This window comes from Pantherophis guttatus, chromosome 8 (genome assembly GCF_059756535.1).
Source record: "Pantherophis guttatus breed Tessera chromosome 8, ASM5975653v1, whole genome shotgun sequence".
Lineage (NCBI taxonomy): Eukaryota > Metazoa > Chordata > Lepidosauria > Squamata > Colubridae > Pantherophis > Pantherophis guttatus.
In genome coordinates this window covers 40337501-40356529 of record NC_142070.1, presented here as the reverse complement: position 1 = coordinate 40356529, position 19029 = coordinate 40337501, and the positions used below count along the sequence as shown (strand labels likewise).

Sequence of the window (19029 nt, the reverse complement as noted above, 5' to 3'; positions counted from 1 at the left end):
ACATAAACAGTTCAATCAAATGGCCAGTGCATTTCTCTCCACCTGCTAGTAATACATTGGGAAGGCAGAATTGTTGCAAAGGGATGCAACTCCTTGCTGTTCTGGTAAGAAGTTAGCATCCTCAGATAAAAATGAATAACTTTGACTAGAAGTAAAATGCCCATATTTATCTATGGGGTTTTTTTTTTTTAATTTCCAGGATTTAGGGAAAGAATTAAATATTCTATAAGAGATCAGATTTGAGTGATATATTTTTCATATTTTTATATATAAAAATATATTTTTTTATATTTCTACATCAAGGAAAGTAGCAAATTGACAAGTGTTTTCTAAGATAAATCACATTAAATTGAACATCTTATGTAATTAAGGAATGAAGATTCAATAGAAGGGAGACTACTTAGTGTAGTGTAACTTTTGAAGGTACCAGAATTCCCCATTTAGCCCTGGAATCCAAGCCTCTGTTCAGTGCACTAAATCCAAATTAAAGTATCTGCAACAGATGGTTCTTCTTTAACCCACCCAACAGTTGTTGGGGTTCTCTGAACTGTTAGATCCACTAATGGTTTATTGAGTTCAGGCTACTCCTATGTCATAAAGGCAACCAAGGTGACCTGTGGTTGGGTCCATGCTGTGGCATCATTCTCTCTATTGGAGCAGGTAGCACCTTTTGCTTTGAAAGAGGAAGTGGTGCATCACTCCTCAAGATATCATTCTTTAATCCAACAGTTTTTGATAACTATCAATCAGAGATGGATCAGGTTTCAGTTGATAAGAAATCAGGAGGAAGTTGAATATCATGACTTGTTTCATTCACATTTCAAGCCTGGATTTAGTACTGAGACAGTGTTCATTGTATGATCTGTGGAATAGTCTAGATTGAATTGGTTATCCAAACTTGAGCAACTTGATGCCTGAGTAGTTTTCAATACTATTAATCATGGTCTTCTTCTGAGTTGATGCCATAGGTTGGGAATAGAGTGCTTTATGATAGTTCTCCTTTTTTCTCTCATGCTAGCTTCAGTTGGTGTGGATTTAAGGTGGTGGTAGGAAGGAGCAGGAGATCATTCTTTAAGCCCTTCTACATGAAACCATGAGGTGAGATTATCTGCTGATTTAGGGATTGTTGTCATCAGTATCTGATGATTATATCTTTTGATCCCTGGCCAATCAAGGAGGTTCTATAGTTTTGGGGAGTTGAAAAAATATCTCTAACCCAATCTGAAGTCTGAGTGCTGTCAATGTTTGAGCCATCTACATCTGGGAATGTTCCATCTTTAAAGATCCAATAACTTAGCCCCAAAATTTTAAACTGGTTCAAACTAACAAATTTGTTATTTTAGCCATCTTGATCTTTAGTACATCTTATTCATTTGCCTCTTGTACTTCAGTTAGAGAAGGCTCAGATTAAATAGGAATTAAGTAGCTCTGCTTTTTCCTTGATGTCTAGTACCATGGTATCTTCAACAAGCAACTGGTTATTGTCTTTTTATTCTAAATATATCTCAAAATAATACCTCCTTTCATTTCCTTCTATCAACTCTCCTGGTGAAACTTTGACAAAACGCATAATTAATTAGCAAATCTTGTAAAAAGAATGCATCTTACCATATAGGCAATCCTGTGTATCACCTAGATAACGACCAATCAATCTCTCCAATAGAAGAGAATATATAGAATATATAACATAATATATAACAGTGGCCAGCTGGTCAGCACGCTCCTTAAGTACTCAGCCACGGATATTATCAGAACCAGCAGCTTTCTGAGTATTGACTTTCCACAGGACCTTCCAAACAGCAGTTGTATCAAACCTAAGTCTTCAAAATCCATGATGACATGGTTGTAAATTATTCTTTGTAATATAATTTGTTCCCATCTGAAGTGGAAAAAGGGATCATTGTCAGAGCATTTGGCAGGACTAAAGGTTGTTCTGTTACATCACTTATCTGCATTGTTGGAAAAACAATACTGAAAGCCCAGTGGACACATAGTTGTTCCAGCTGAAAGCCCAGTGGGCACACAGCTACTGTATTTTAGCTCCTTATGGCACTGAGTCACAGGTATGCTCCTCACACCCTGTGTTTGTCCCTCAAAACTGACTGCTATATAGATACTGTTTTCCACTTGCCAAGCTCTGATGATTCATCTAAAATACCAGGCACTTTCTGAACACTTTTGAGAAGCAGAACTAATGGATTTAGAGTTATAGTTGAACCACAGGAACTCCTGTGTAACATGTTCCCCTTCTATGCTTTGAAGATTTTTAAAATAAGTTCTATAGCTTTAAAGGTTCCATTTATTTTGCTTTATTTTTTTTATAAATCTAGGGCCTGCACTTACTGAAAAGTTGTTTTGAATAGATACTTAAAGTTTCTGAAGAGAAATGGATTGTTCATGGACAATTTCTTTGTAGATTGAATATAATGTGAAGCTATTTTGATTACAATTTGTACTGAACGTATTGATAGCAAAGGTAAATGTATTAATAGTAGAATCACCTATAGAGAAAATTTATTGACTCCTTAAATAGGGCATATTGCTTTCTCTCTCATTTTCTCATTCTCTTCCTCTGTGTGTTTGTACGTATTATATATTTTTTTCTAAAGTTGTATAAATCTATTAGGTTTATTGAGCAGCTGGTGTTTTAGTGAGCAATCCTATGTCAACTCTGATTCAGCGGGGTTTGTTGTCAGTGTGTTAGTTTGTTTCTTTCGATAATAGTCAAAAAGCAATTAATGATAATCCTAATCTTATTGCAGATGTCAACTTGTGGAATGATACTCCAACAGTATTTTTCCACTGCAAATAAGTATTGTTACAGCTTGTCAACATATATAGTTTATGTTGACAAGCTGTAACAATACTTATTTGCAGTGGAAAAATACTGTTGGAGTAGGATCATTCCACAAATTCAAATTAAAAAAAAATGTTTTGGACAACTCTATTAAATTTTAAGTTTGAACTTTGCATTTTAAAGGCATGAGTAATCTCTTCTGGTTGTCAGAACTTTACAACATTTATAGAGAGGGAAGATACAATGAGCATGCAATGAATATTCAGCTATGTAACATGAATGAACATGGTCAATATTTTTTTGCTTTTGTTAGCTTTGATATCGATGTGTATATTTTTCCCACCTGAAAATGGAAGGGAATTATGTCATTGATTTCTAGCAACTTTGGTCAGATATGGCCAAAAAAAAGAGATTCAAAAGCCATCTTTGAGCTTCCTCTCCAAGATTCCAACTTGGGGAAGATTGGACCAGAGGCATCAAAGGAGCTGGACATTATGGGAGAAAACAGAAGAGCCTTGTCTTTAAGTGACTTTTTGAGTTGGTTGTTAACGATGTTGAGAATGACAGTAATCAAGTGCAAAAAAACCACAGTAAAGTGTTCTAAATATTTACCTTTACTGACAAGATGAAAACAATTCCCTGTCACAGAAAAGTAATGTGAAATATATTCTGGAAAGGCCTCGTAGCTGAAGAAATCAATCAATGTCCAGAGTATGTAGCTTGAGTTGAGGTGTTGCCTGTACAAAGTGTGCTTGAGCTGACAAGCACGTTCCATAATACTTACAATTTTCATGGAGTGCATTTCCTTGAGAGTTTTCCTTATAACAGTTATTCAAATAAATTTCTCTTCAAAAGGATGTTCTCTTAGTCAAGGCAAATACATTTTGAAAGGGACATTTTGGGGTCTTTTTCAAGGTGAACATAACAATGCATGCATTTGATAGTTATATAATCAGTATATACATGTGTGTGTGTGTGCTTAATTTAATTTATTCAATTTATGTAGCTGTCTCTTATATAGATGAATCTGGTTGACAAACAATTTTTAAAATTGATAACATTAAAAAATATAAATACACAAAAAATATAAAAATTTTGGATCAAGATGATCTAATGACATGGTTGCCTTGTTTTTAGCATCAATTTTCTTGACTCTTATTAATAACATTGCTCATATTGCTGATGTCCTTTTAATTGTTTAATTGTATTGTTAATTGTTTTAATATTTTGATTTTATGATTTTTTTACTGTGCATCCCTTATAGTCAATTTTCTGTCAGATGGGTGATTATATAAATAAATAGGTCTAAAGGGTTTATAAATCTGCTCCTTAGAATGGTGACTATACTTAAAAGTGCATTTAAAACATATGAGATGAAAAGAGAGACAGTCAATGTATCAAAGTGACTTCCTAGGCCATGATTCATGATCTGTAATACAATTTCAGTATGCTGGTTTAACATACAGTAAATACATATTTTTATTTTCATCATATGATTGGACTTAAAGCATGACCATACAAAGTAGACATTTTTGTCTTCTATAATTCTATGAATAGAAGATGATAGAATTTTTTTTTGTTGAAAAGTTTTTTTTAAAAAAATTTTCAAACAATTTTCCCACCTGTCCTCCCCCCTCTCAACCCAACCTCCTCCCCCACCCACCCCGGACTTCCCAGAGCAAAATACAGGGTATAGCATTTAACAAGCATAAGCTAACATATGCAAACTATCTATAAATGCCTATCTCCCTCTTGCACTTTAACTCCCCTTTACATGACTAAATATAAGAATTCCCTTAAATATCTTTTTTTTCATTCATAAGCTATTTGAAACTTTTTAGTCCCGTATTTATTTTGAATATAGTCAATCCATCTTCTCCATTCCAATATATATCTTTCATTTGAGTGATCCTTCAAATATGCTGAAATTTTAGCCATCTCCGCTAAATTCACTACTTTTAGTGTCCATTCTTCAATAGTAGGTAGATCTTCCTTCTTCCAGGACTGTGCCACCAAAAGTCTGGCTGCGGTTATTAAGTTCAAAATCAAATTAGTCTCTATAACCATACAATCTGTAATTATACCCAATAAAAACAACTGTGGAGTAAACTTTATCTTCTTTTTAAGAATATTTTGCATAATCCACCAAATTTTAATCCAAAATGCCTTGATTTTTTTACATGTCCACCATATATGATAATACATGGCATCATCACACTTAAATCTCCAACACTTGGATTGTAAACCTGGATACATACAAGCTAACTTTTTAGGATCTAGATGCCATCTATAAAACATTTTATAAAAATTTTCTCTCAAGTTTTGGGCTTGCGTAAATTTTACGTTTCTAACCCATATTTTTTCCCATGTTTCCATCATTATTGGTTCCTCAATATTTTTTACCCATTTTATCATACAGTCTTTGACTAACTCCGTTTCTGAGTCTATCTCTATCAATACATTATACAACCTTTTTATATGCATTTGACCTTGGTCTCTAATTTGTTTTACCAAGTTTTCCTCATTTTGCAAGATACCAATTTTCTGATCCTCTTTCCATCTAGCTTGCAGCTGTCCATACTGAAACCAAGTTTGAATTATCCTTTCTTCATTTAATACATTCAAAGATTTTAATTGCAATGTGCCTCTTTCCATAATAAGAAGCTCTTTGTAAGTAATCACATCTTGTTTTTGTTCTACACTTATATTCTCTATCGCATGTCTGGGTATTGCCCATATAGGTATTTTATTGTTTAGTTTATATTGATACTTTTTCCAGACACGTAATAATGCATTCCTTAATATATGACTTTTAAAATTCTTATCCACCTTTTTATCATATAATAAATATGCATGCCAGCCATATACCAAATCATATCCCTCTATATTCAATATTCTCTCTTCTGTTGAGTTAATCCAATCACTAATTGCTGAAAGGGCAGCTGCCTCATAATACAATCTTAAATTGGGCATTTTGAGACCTTCTCTCTCACGTATATCTTGCATTATTTTTTGCTTTATTCTCGGTCTCTTTCCTGCCCAAACAAAGTTACTGATACCCTTCTGCCATTCCTTCAGATTTGCATCTTTTTTAAGTATTGGTATCATTTGAAAAAGAAATAAAAACTTTGGTAAAACATTCATTTTTACTGCTGCTATTCTTCCCAACAAGGACAGTTGTAGTTTTTTCCAGTTTTCCATCTCTTTCTGTATTTTTTGCCACAACGGTTCGTAATTATACTTGTATAATTTTGCATTTGAAGTCACAATATAAACCCCTAAATATTTAACCTTCTTTACTATTTCAAATCCTGTTACTCTTTCTATTTCTTCTTTTTGATTTATAGTCATATTTTTAGTTATTATCTTTGTTTTCCCTGCATTTATTTTAAATCCAGATACTTGTCCATATAGATTAATTATATCCATTAAACCTATAACCGATTGCACTGGTTGGGTTAAAGTAACAACCAAGTCATCTGTGAATGCTCATAATCTATAATCATAATGCCTAATTTTAATTCCCTTTATTTTATCTGAAACATGTATTTTATTCAGCAAAAATTCCAAAGTCAAAATAAACAGTAATGGAGACAAAGGACATCTTTGTCTTGTTCCTTTTTCAATATTAAAAGTTTCTGTTAAACTACCATTAATTATTATTTGTGCTGTTTGTTTCTGATATATTACCTTAATAGATTGTGTAAAATACTCTCCAAACTGCATCTTTTCTATTATTTTCAATAAAAAATTCCAATTCAATCGATCAAATGCCTTCTCCGCATCCAAAAATACAAGCGCCGCATGGACTTGGTTGTTCTTCCCCAAATATTCCAATATGTTAACTATTTGCCTTACGTTACTTTTCATTTGTCTCCCATTTATAAAACCAGTTTGATCATTATGAATCGTTTGTTGCATAACTAGCATTAACCTATTTGCTAATATTTTAGCAAAAATCTTGTAATCTGTATTTAAAAGCGATATTGGCCTATAGTTCTGTGGCTGACTATGGTCTTGATCCTCTTTTGGAATTAAAGAAATAAATGCTGTTCTCCAAGATGAGGGTACATCTCCTCCAGATTGTATTTTAATAAATAATTCCTTAAGTGGTTCCACCATTTCTAGCTGCAAATTTTTATAATAAACAGCTGTCAATCCATCTGTCCCAGGAGCTTTACCCACTTTCAATTGTTTAATTGCTAAGACAATTTCTTCTGAGGTTATCGGTTGATTCAAATCTTCCCTTTGTTCTTCTGTAACTATAGAAATATTCTCCTTCTGTAGGTATCTATCTATATCTATACCTTGAATTTTATCACCAGCATACAACCTCGTGTAAAATTCTAAAAATGCTTTTTTAATCATGTTTTGCTGATACACCTCTTTACCTTTATATTCTATTTTCTCTATAGTACGTAGCTTTTGTTTTTTCCTTAACAAATATGCTAACCATCTACCTGGTTTGTTAGCATTACAGAAAGTATTATGTTTAGCATATTGCAGACTAGTTACAGCCTGATCTGCCATCAACATATTAAATTGCCCTCGCAATAAATTAATTGCTTCTTTTGTTTTCTTATCTGCTGGGTTCAATGTTAATACTTGCTCTCTCTTTTTTATTTTCTCTTCTAAATCAATCCATTTTTTTTCCTGTCTACGTCTGTGTTTATTATTCAAATATATTAAAATACCTCTCGTATATGCTTTCTTTGCATCCCATACCACTTCCATAGATGTACCTTTATGCATATTCATAACAAAAAATTCTTTCAAAAATTTTTTACAGTCTTTCACATTTTCCTCATATCTAAACAAATTTTCATTTAACCTCCAGGACCTCCTGGGTCCCTTTTCATGTTCCAGTTCCATCCAAACCGGGCTATGATCTGTTAATGTTCTTGGACATATCTTCGTCTTCTTCACCCTAGAAAGAAAGTCATTAGTAATTAATATAAAATCAATCCGAGAAAGAGATTGGTGTCTATCAGAAAAAAAAGTAAAGTCTTTTTCTTCAACATTCCATTCTTGCCAGATATCTCTCAACTCCATATCTTCCATCATATCAAAGAAAGATTTAGGCAATCTAGCTCACATTTGAATATTTTGCGAAGGTCCTTTTTTGTCTTTTTTAGTATCCAAAACTCCATTCCAATTACCCAATAATATACACGATTTGTAATCCCATTGTATTAATTTGGTATGTAAAAGCTTGTAAAATTTTTCTTGTTGTTGGTTAGGTGCATACACTCCAATTAAAAGTATTTTCCCGCTCTATTGAAATTTCAATTGCTATATATCTTATCTGCTTCAATTAGTCTAGCTATTAAGTCTTTTTTTAAGTACATAACTATGCCATTTTTATTTTCTGGTGCAGATGCTACAAAATGTGTTCCCAATCTTGCGTTTATCAAATATTTTTGGTCTTTCATTCTAATATGTTTCTCTTGCAAACAAATTACTTCATTTTTGTACTGTTTCAGATAATGAAATATTTTCCTCCTCTTTTGCGGTGAATTTAAACCATTGACATTCCAAGTTAAAAATCTAGTTGCCATTCTTGGCTCCTTGAAGCTTTTGGAACATCAGCTGAAAATCTTCCTGCATTTTCCTCTTCAGCCTTGCTCCTCCCACTGCTTCTGTTTTTGTGATTTCTTGAGTTTTCATCTGAATTTGCTGCACCTTTAATTCTTCTCTGCGCTTAGTTGCTGCTCGGGTCTGTCTCTGATCCTTTGGTTCCTCTATTTTTTCCAATAACACCAGAGCTTGAACAGTGCCCGAGAGATGTATTAAGTCTTCTTGAGTAATCAAAACCCCTCCTTGGGCCTGTGCCTGCATTTTTTCTTTCTCCCCCTTTCTTGCCTCCTTGTCTCCTCTGCTTCCTTTCTTCTTCTAACTTCTGGGGACGGTGGGTATCCAACCTTTAATACATTTGTATAAAAGTCTCTTGCCTTCCAAACTGTATTGAGATGATATCTTTCTCCTGAGTAATTCACCACTAATCCAATTGGAACCTCCCATCTGTACTGTATCTGGCGATTTCTAAGTTCTTCCACCAAAAAAGCATAGTCCTTTCTGGTTCTCAGCATTTTGGGGGGAATTTCTTTCAATATTAAAACCTCCTGCCCTGCCACTTGAAGTTTATTTTTGTAGGAAGCTTGTAAAATTTCATTTCGTATCCTCCTTGTTGTAAAGTAGATTACAATATCTCTTGGTAAATGTTTCTGTCTGGCAACCCATGAGTTAACACGATAAATTTTGTCAATTTGCCATTCAAGATCTGCCTTTTATTCTCCAATTATCTGTGCAAGGGCTTCTGCAAAGATCTCTCGCAAATTCTCTCGATTATTTTCTCTCAGGCCCCTTACTCTCAGGGCAAACTCCATCGCTTCAAACTTATAGAATAGAACAGGACATTTAAACATTGGGTTTAGCAGAATTGATAACAGCGTTCTCAAAATTTTACTCTTTACCTTCATATTAGGAAGGAGATTTCCAACCATTTTCCAACCATCTTCAAGCTTAGCTTAAATGGGCTCTGGACTATTTGACACACTCTGTAGCCAAAACATTAGAGATGTCCTGAAATAACTTCTATAATATAAGCAGATGGAAATATGTACAAGCAATTGGAAGATAGAGATAATTCCATTAGCAGCATCTTGATAATGAAAGCTCTGGCTCTCATATTCAGTTTCCTCTCTATAACAATGTATGAGCAAGTCCTAATTCCCATTCCAAATAGCGTCTCTACTTCCAAGAAACTTGGCATGTCTTTCTCAATTCTGCACAGTTGTTATCAGTTGTTTGCTGTGAAACAAAGGAATATCTTTATGTAGAGCAAATGTGCAATTTTTTGCCAATAATAGAGAGATTTTGCTAATTCTTACCAAGAATAGGTAGTAAAACATACACTGCCTGCCAATCAAACTTCATTCTTGTCTTGCAATATTTCTTACTAAGACCAAATATATTTTTTCCATGAACATCAATTAAAAATCTTAGATTCTGTTTATCCAGATAAAGAGTTTGTGTACTTAGTTTTTATGAGGCTGACTTTATATCTCAGTGTATTCAGTCACACTCTTGGTGCTAAATTAGGTTTGCCATCTGTTTTGTTTTTTGTTTTGCTGGTCCTTCTTCCTTCTACAATAGAAGAACAATTATGCCAATTAAATTTGCTGATTTCAGTCAATGGACATTTTGTACCATGCAAGTTCTTTACCAAAATTCTCCATAAGCAAAATGAAAATAATTTTAAAAATTCAGCTGTGAAAGGAAGCTGTGGAACGGGAAAACTTAATCACTTCCTATTACAAATCTATCTCAAAACAAGTCTATCTCCAACAATTGAAAATCACCTAAGTTCTTTGCCATTTGATCCATTTCAACTGATCTAATTTCTGGTAAATGAGAAAAGAGGAGGGGAGGGGATCCCTCAATACTCCTTCTTAGATGGTTTGCTCTCCTTAGATGTTTTCTCCAGGGCTTCCAAATTCATTTGAAATTTCACTGTACATTCTTCCATCAATGATCCAAGGCCAAATTTCCAATATTATCTCAAGTAAGTTGGATCAGGCCATAGACATGGATAAGGTCAGATCTATCATCTTTGAAAGGTTCAGTCATACTTTATAAATATTATGTTAGGAAGAATATGTGTGCTTCAGAGCCTGCTCTAACCAGTTAGAATAGCAGGAGAGAAACTTCATGCAATACCCCATTTCTATGAGATTTGAATGTGAGGCTGGACAGCACTGCTTATTTGGAGTAGCATTTGGACTTTGAAACAGCCTCCTGATGGAAATCAGGCTAGCCCCCTCTTATTGACTACTCTAAATTTTTCAAAACTGAATTGTTTTAAGTATCTTTTCATGAACCTTATATCTGATATCACCTTCCTTTGTGCTTCTTGTTTTATTTTCTGTTTCTTGTTGGGTTTTTTGCTCTTACATTTCTGGAGATCAGGTGGTGGTGATATGGTTATCATTATTACTGTGATTGTTTTGATTGATTTTTAACCTCACCATGGATGTTTTAATAGTTTTATTATGGCAAGATAAAAGCATAAAACTGTATATCAATTGATGTCAGGTCTAAGCCCAAAAACAACACAGTGAGATCCAATCAAGTCCAGTTCTTTGCTTACATCTAATAGACAGAATCTCACCAGACTAAAGCTATAATCTTCTAACTTAACCTAACAGTTATACCCCATGACATGAGGTTATCCTGATCCTTTTCTTCCATCCCTCATCCAGTTCAGGACTGTACATTCTCTTGTCTTGGGCCTTTCTCTGGCATATTCTGACTCCTCTCTGGGAAGTTGTGTTACTATTACTGACATTACCCCCCCACACACACGCACACACACAACAGGTGGCAACATTTAGTCAAATGGCCAACCGCCCACCCCCAATAAAAACTTACACAGGGTTAGAAAAGGTAAGTGTATAGGAGACCACTAGGAAATCCCAGGACTGTAGGATAGACTGGGATATTTAAAAGACATCTTGAAACAAAACCAGTACCATAGTGTTGCCATGATAGGGCATGTTTGTGAAGACACCTAGTGTCAAACACAACTTAAGTGAGTCTACTTTAAAAATAATAATAATAAAGCAGTTTATTTCAGTGGCACCTCCTATGCATATGTTCAGCTGGTGTGCCTAACTTTTTAATGATTTAAGCATGTCTTTAAATATTTAAACTTGCTATGAACGCCTTGAATACCTAACACACGAATTAATTCTTCCTTTATTACTCTATCCAATTAATGAGTGCCTATAAATTTTGTATTAATATAGAACTGGCTTTAGTTTCAAACAATTATGATCGTTCATGATGGGGCAACGATACAAAATGAAGACAATTGATGAGTCCATAAACATTGCAAGCAATATTTATTACTTGCAATAAAATTGTCTCCATCAGTGTTATGATACTAAGGTGATAAAGAAGGAAAGTCTCAAGGAATAATTGAGTCAAGGTGAGTTCATTGAGGCCTGTGGCAAAGTAGGGATTAAAGTTAGGGATACTGTGTTCCTACTGCTGGGAATGGCATGCAGTATTGGCTAAAAAAACATGGCTACATTTGAGGCTACATAGTAATGGTCATTTGGAGCAAAAACTACTTTGAATCAAATTGAAAAATGCATGTATGAATAAGGAATCAATGGTCTAGACTCTAGAGCAGTGTTTCTCAACCTTGACAGTTTGAAGATATGTGGACTTCAACTTCCAGAATTCCCTAGCTAGCTATGTTATGCTATGTTGGCTGGGGAATTCTGGGAGTTGAAGTCCACACAATTTCAAACAGCTAAGGTTGAGAAACACTGCTCTAGAGGAATAGAAAGTGCAAGAAAGGCGTGGCAGTCTGAGAGAGAAGCTTAAAAACAATGGCTACTATATTCAGCAATATATGAAGGTAGTAGAAGCAAGGATGTTTGCAGGATAAAAAGAGGTAGACAGGTACAGTGAACAGGGTTGACAATAACCTTCCCTTCTTATTACTTCTTAATTTTTCTACATATTTCTAATAATAATGTTTATCCCTATAGCATGATGGGTATTATATATAGCTCCTTTTTCCTGTTTTAATGGCTAGTAAGATTCCATACTTGTATTTACATGGTCATATTATTATATTCAGAATAATAATATTCAGAAAGGTTGGCAGTTTGGCGGTTCGAATCCCTAGCACCACGTAATGGAGGGAAGTCCTGTTACTTGTCCCAACTTCTGCCAACCTAGCAGTTCAAAAGCATGTAAAAATGCAAGTAGAAAAATAGGGACCACCTTTGATGGGAAAGTAACAGCATTCCATGCACCTTCAGCGTTTAATCATGCCGGTCACATGACCACAGAGATGTCTTCGGACAGCGCTGGCTCTTTGGCTTTGAAACAGAGATGAGCACCGCCCCCTAGAGTTGGGAACGACTAGCACATATGTGCAAGGGGAAACTTTACCTTTACCTTTATTATTCTATTATCCAGGAAATTAGACTAGTTCGCAATCTCACTAACATTGTGTTCCTTTATTTTCTTCCAGTTTTTTAGACAGGATTCACAACATAATCCATTGAGATCTTGTACAGTAAATCAAAATAAGTCCTTTTGGCTGAGTATCCCAATTAGCTAATGTTTTGACATGACTAAGAAATGTTGAATTGATTACAGTTCCTTCTATAGTTACACCCTGTTCTTCCAGAATATATTGATCAGCTCTAGACTAATTACTCTAGAGTTTTTTTAAAAATTCTGTTTTTATGTTAGTTAAGTCATTAGCTTAATAGTTCCAAGGCCACCTGAAGGTTTTGAAATATAGTATCAAATTCTCTTGAGAGATATGTTTCACTGGGGACTAAAACACATAGTATTTATTATTAAATCATTCACCTCTAGAAATTTTTGTCTATTTTTCCTTAGAATGCAACCTTATTACAGGTTAAAATAGGCTAAAACAATCTTAAAGCTTAGAGTTAAATGTATGCATAATATTATGCAGAACATAGCATAATATTAACATAATCAAATCACTAACACATTTTTATATCAAGGCTTCTAAAATGGGTTAAAAGTCTACCTAAAGCACATACAAGTTCAAATAAACTGAATTGTCAGTTTTGGAGAATTGAATGGTGTCAACAGCGGTTCCCCTTTTAAACTCTTCTTAATCTAAAATGTAACTCTTCATTCTCATGCTTGGCAGATATTGGAGAGAAGACAACTTTTGCCCTAAATCATAAAACATACTTACATTAGAGTGGTTTATAAATATGTATTTTCTTGAGGTAGATGTATAGAGGTATAATAATCATTCCATTTCTATATGTCTACCATGTCTTTTTTAACATGCTTTCTGTCACTTTTTAGAAATCGGCTCATCAAATCAGAGATTTCATATAATGACCTTTCCTGATTCTGAATTACACTGATATGATGTCACCAGATGCCAGGGTTGGAGTCAAGCAAAGAGACACAAATTGCTTTCTGTCAAGCTATAATTTTGCCAGCCATTTTCCTGTAGCATTTGTATTGAATTGGCCTTTTGTAGCAAATGGTTTTCCTTTGGAGATTTCTATATTTACTAATATTGTGATTCAGTTTAAATTGTCCAATGAGTTTTCCTTTGTCAAAGTTCATCATTTGCTCTACAATTCTATATGTGAGTGCCATAGAATTAAAATGACTTAATTCCAGTTTTTTTTAAAAAAAGTCAGTCTTGCGACAGTGTAAAAATTGAGGCATTTTTGAGATAAATTTGTGTGACACACCACCTATTTTTAATTTTATATAAATGAAGATAACATGTATAAATTAAATCATTAATTAAAATGATAATATGTGAATCAGCATGTTTTTAAGCAACCACAAATAATTTTATGAGTGACTGTTAAAAAGATAGTGACTTTACTGCATTTCATATCCCTTGGACCTCATTGTTGTTGTTTTTTTAACAGTTTATTTATACATTTTCACATTACATACATACGTGCTTAGTGAACAGCATATTGTCTGGATCATTTTGCTTATATAATAATACTTTTCCCGCTCCTAATTTCTACCTCTATTATCCAACCATTTGTAAAACAAATCCCATGTTTGAAAATACTCCGTATCTTCTTTTTCTTCCATCTTTAATGTTAATCTGCCTATTTCTGCACAATCTAAAAAAAAATTAATTACATCTTCTTCTGTAGGTGTTTCCTCATTTTTCCAGTGCTGTGCAAATACAAATCTGGTTGCTGTCAATACATGTAATATTAAATATATACTGTATTCCCCTTGTCATACTTTTCTGGTACTAGGCCTAAGAAAAATATTTCTGGTTTATAATCTTGGTGCTGCTTTAACATTTTTTCTAACCATGTATGTATTTTTGTTCAATGTTTCATTGCCTTTGCACAAGTCTACCACATATCTGTGGTGTGTCTGGTTACATTTCCAACATGTGGAGGACAAATTTTTTAACATCTTTGCTAGTCTCGCTGGTGGTAAGTGCCACATATAAAACATTTTATAGATCTCCTTATAAGCAGTTTTCATTGTCAATTTACAGTTTCTTTCCTACAGTTTTTGCCATTTGTCTAGTTCTATAGTATATCCACATTTTTTTGCCTATGCTATCATTGTCTCTTTTATCTGTTCGTCTTCCATTTTTAAGCTTAACAGGAAATTATATATTTTCTTTATTAACTTTTCATCTACCCCAACATTATTTGATTAAATATTGTTTGTTCTTTATAGAAGCCATACGTCTTGATATCGTTCTCATATCTCAATTGTATTTGCATAAGTGGCCACCATGATAGTGGATCTCATTGTTGATAGTCTTCTCACCAAAAGGTACTTAGGTTCATTGTTATAATTTACCATAACTCTTTATGTATCTGAGAAGTAAATTCTAATCAATAGATACTGCTACATTTTTGTTGGAAGCGTCTACCAAGGCACTTCTGTGTTGAAGGGATTAGCCAGTAACATCCTTGTTTCCCAGGTATTTTCATGTCCTGGTATTTTCCTACCAAAGTGGTAACTAGTTATTTATTTGCATTTTGAACTGCTAGGCTGGCAGGAGCTGGTACAAATTGACATTTCATTCCATCACATGGCTCACTCTCAGGTTTTGAACTGCCAAGCTATCGACCTCTCAGTGGTCTCCCTGACTCAGCATTCTAACCAGATGAGCCACCGTGGCCCCTATAGATAGATAGATATATAATAGATATATTATTAAAGTGTTCATTTTGCTATAAATCTCTGTAACTTTGGCTGCAACAAGCTATCATAGCTATTCGTTACAGTTTCTTCCAAACAGGCATAAATCAAAAATGTTCTCTGTTACAGTTCTATAGTATTCTTTACTTCTAATTAGAATATTGTTCCCTTCCATCACCGCAAACACAATCATATCTAGCTTAATGGTGGGGTGGTTAATGAATTTATTCCATCCTTCACTCAACCAGTTATCCTGAAGTTGTATTAAACTTCAATACCCACATTCCCTAACAGCATAACACTTGGGTTCATTGGCTAATGGTCTATGATGGATTGTGAGAGCTCAAATTCAATACATTTGGAAGGACAGCCCAATGAGAAAAATCTGGTCTATTATGTCTCATAACCAGATTGGTTGTTTTACAATGATATATGATGATATAATACCATATGATGGTATGGCAGACTATTGCAGGTGATAGTAATGGGAATAGTGTATATCGTTTTAGCCAATTACCAGCTTCTCTCTTTTTGACCATATTGTTTGATCTTTTATATTCTTAGAAAGAACTCTCAGGATTAAGGCTAAAATAAGCATTTTAGATTATACAGCCAACAATTTTAAACTAGATTGAAAAACTGGAGGGCGGGGGGGGGGGGAATAGAAGCCAATACTTTCATGTTACTGCTGAAAACTAAAAGAATATGTCCATGAAGTTATCAGAAGCTTATCTTAAACAGATTCAATCTTTTGAGTAAAACTGAGGCAATCCACTGCTACTTTGCCCTGGCATAAATTCAATTACTTTGACTTCTATGTAATGGAACATCAGGTTGCCTCATACAATAAAGATACTTCAAAAGATCACTGTGGTGGTTAACATCCCTACAAATTACAAAGTGACCCTTCTAAACTGCAACATCAACTTTTGTCACCTTTATTCACTTTAAAATATGCCACAGTGTAGCTTGGAACATTTACAAAAGGATCAAAGAGGAAGCTAAGCATTCTGGAGGACATCAAAGACCAACGAAGGGTGCAATTATTTTTCATAGATGAGATAAATGGCTGTAATTGAGAATATGACAAATGTTAGACAAGAGTTAAAGTAACTGAGCTCTTTTCCTATGCAGAGAGTTACCTAGCAGAACTAAAAGAAAGCAAAATTTAAGTCCTCTCTCAATATCCTTTTTCATCAAATGTAGTGTTAAATATTTTTCAATTGCATTTAATTATATTGTGTCTAATCTCAATTGTGCCTTAGCATACAATGTTGCAGTTTAATATATACTTAGAAAAACAGTTATGACATATTTATCCTATCATTCCCAGACTCAACTATTAAATTTATTTGACTTCAGCCTGGTTTTTTGACATACGAAACTAGTTTTGGGGGTCTATATTATTGTCTCCAACTGTAGCACTTTGTGTGACTGTTTTGTTTCCCCAAGTGATCATGGCAAAACCACAAAACATGAAAAAGAATCATGTTGCAGGATAGGAATTAATAAGAATTGGAATATGAAAAAATGCAGAGAAAAAAAATTATCCTGTTGAATCCTGTTGAATATGTACAAGAATTTTATATATTCATATCAAAACCCATTTCTACATTTTAAAATTTTGTGGATTCAGATAGCCAGAAAAATGTGTGCACTGAAGTATGTACATTTTCTAATGGAAAAAGAGCTTAAAAGTTCATACACTTGGAAAAGTGATTGCAATGGTGTGTAAGTTATAGGAAGTGTAATTGTATAAAAATGCATAAGACATTCTTTCCAATATTTTCTGCTGAATTGATAAATGGTTGTAGTAATCTGAGAATGTCGGGAAAAATGAAATACAGCTTTGCTGAGAAATCAAAGAGAATTAGAAAGTCAGGAAACATAACTTTTGCCAATAAATCAATATGCAAGAATGCAGGAAATTGGTGACCATAAATGGTACAATGCTAGAAATGCTAACAATACTAATGACCAAAGTAGAGTAAAACATTTTAGACCTTTATGTTACTTGTGCATGGGGTTTGTCATTAAATGCACCCTAGTAAATATGCTCTGTTTCTCCATTTTATTCATTCTATTATTCATGTACTATGAGCAATTGAAGAACATTTGTTTCCAGTCTAATAATTCTATCTGCTTTCTGCTACAACCATCCAGCCCATTCAGATGTGCCACATTTGAATTAAGAAAACTTGCATCCATGCATGGAAGAAGGAGGGAGGGAGGGAGGGAGGGATGCCCAGGATGATAATCACCCAATCATCACAGTGTGGCAAGAATTTGGGACCACAGTATTTGTCATAATGGCCTATTTTGTGTATTGTGACCACTTCTTTATGAGTTCTATTAGCTTTCACATTGTTGATAATGGTACAGTAGAAGCTTTTTTAATGTATTTTTGATCCAGAATATGAGGTATTTGATTGCGACAATTCACTAGGAGGTGCAGGATTCATCCAAAAGTTTTATCTCTAAATTACATAATATTCTCACATTATATTACAACAACCTGCAATTCTTTTGAAAATTTACTAGGCAAAATATTTCAATATATATATATATATGAATCAGAACTGGGAAAAAATGGAGATGCAAACTATGGTCATAATCTTCAACCGAAATTAAAGACTGTTTTCTTTGGTAGATAGTACATGACTCCTTATACCTTTCAGATACCTTATAGCTTTTCCTTCCCCTTTCCCTTGGTGGTGATGTTGAAATGGTTATAAGAAAGGGGAATGTCTCCACATCTTTTCCTTCTGGTCTGTGGTATTTTGAGAGATTGATAATGTTAGTAACCAAAGTATGAATGTGCCCACAACTTGCTTTGTTGAATATATATATATTTAAGGCCCTAAAGAATTAGTGGCATTTTTATTGATTGCCACCAGAATGTCCATAGTTAACTACCTGAAGGATAAAATTATGACATTAGAGTTTTGGTACAGAATACTTGACATATTGCCATAGCTGAAAATTTGATTGACATGCTTCACCTGGGTTCTGGTCAAACTAAAATTAAAGCCTTCTCAAATATATGGCCTGAGTTTATATCTTACACCAACAAAGGGAAAGCATAATTATTTTATTCTAGATGAATAGATTAATGTGTGGGAGGAATATTAACAAATTATTAATATGAAGTGTTATGAATTATTTTTCTTGGTCTTCTTTTTTAATCCTTATATACTGCATATTGGAAACCACCTAACGTTTTATATAAGATGGTCAGCTATATAAATGTTTTAAATAAATAAAATATGCATTTAATTTTATTTACAAATTATTGTATTTTTTTTAGAATTTTAAATGTGTGTGTGTGTGTGTGTGTGTCTAAAAATGAGGCCTTAACACTTTTCTAGATATATTTTTTCTTCTGTTTCAAGAGAGAATCTTTTGTAGACATGATGAGGAGTGAATCTGAGACAGTGCAATATATTGTATATGATTTTAATTGCAGAATTATTTATCATTATTTAAGAAATTATTTACCACCTCAGTCCAAT

The 19029-nt window shown here is 33.8% G+C and overlaps 1 protein-coding gene and 2 long non-coding RNA genes across 3 annotated transcripts in view; all 3 read left to right on the top strand.

Moving 5' to 3' along the window:
• SGCZ (sarcoglycan zeta) overlaps positions 1-19029 on the top strand; it is a 579653-nt gene that overhangs the window by 362219 nt on the left and 198405 nt on the right. The gene's annotated exons all lie outside the window — the stretch shown is intronic.
• Positions 1887-14140, top strand: LOC148112600 (uncharacterized). Its single transcript, XR_015729105.1, has 2 exons — positions 1887-2063; positions 13673-14140. It is a non-coding gene; the product is annotated as an uncharacterized LOC148112600 (long non-coding RNA).
• The window catches only part of LOC132710495 (uncharacterized), a 4992-nt gene continuing 735 nt past the window's right edge, over positions 14773-19029 (top strand). Inside the window, exons 1-2 of the long non-coding RNA XR_009621203.2 lie at positions 14773-14793; positions 15047-15145. This is a non-coding gene — a long non-coding RNA (uncharacterized LOC132710495). The remainder of the gene's footprint in view (positions 14794-15046; positions 15146-19029) is intronic.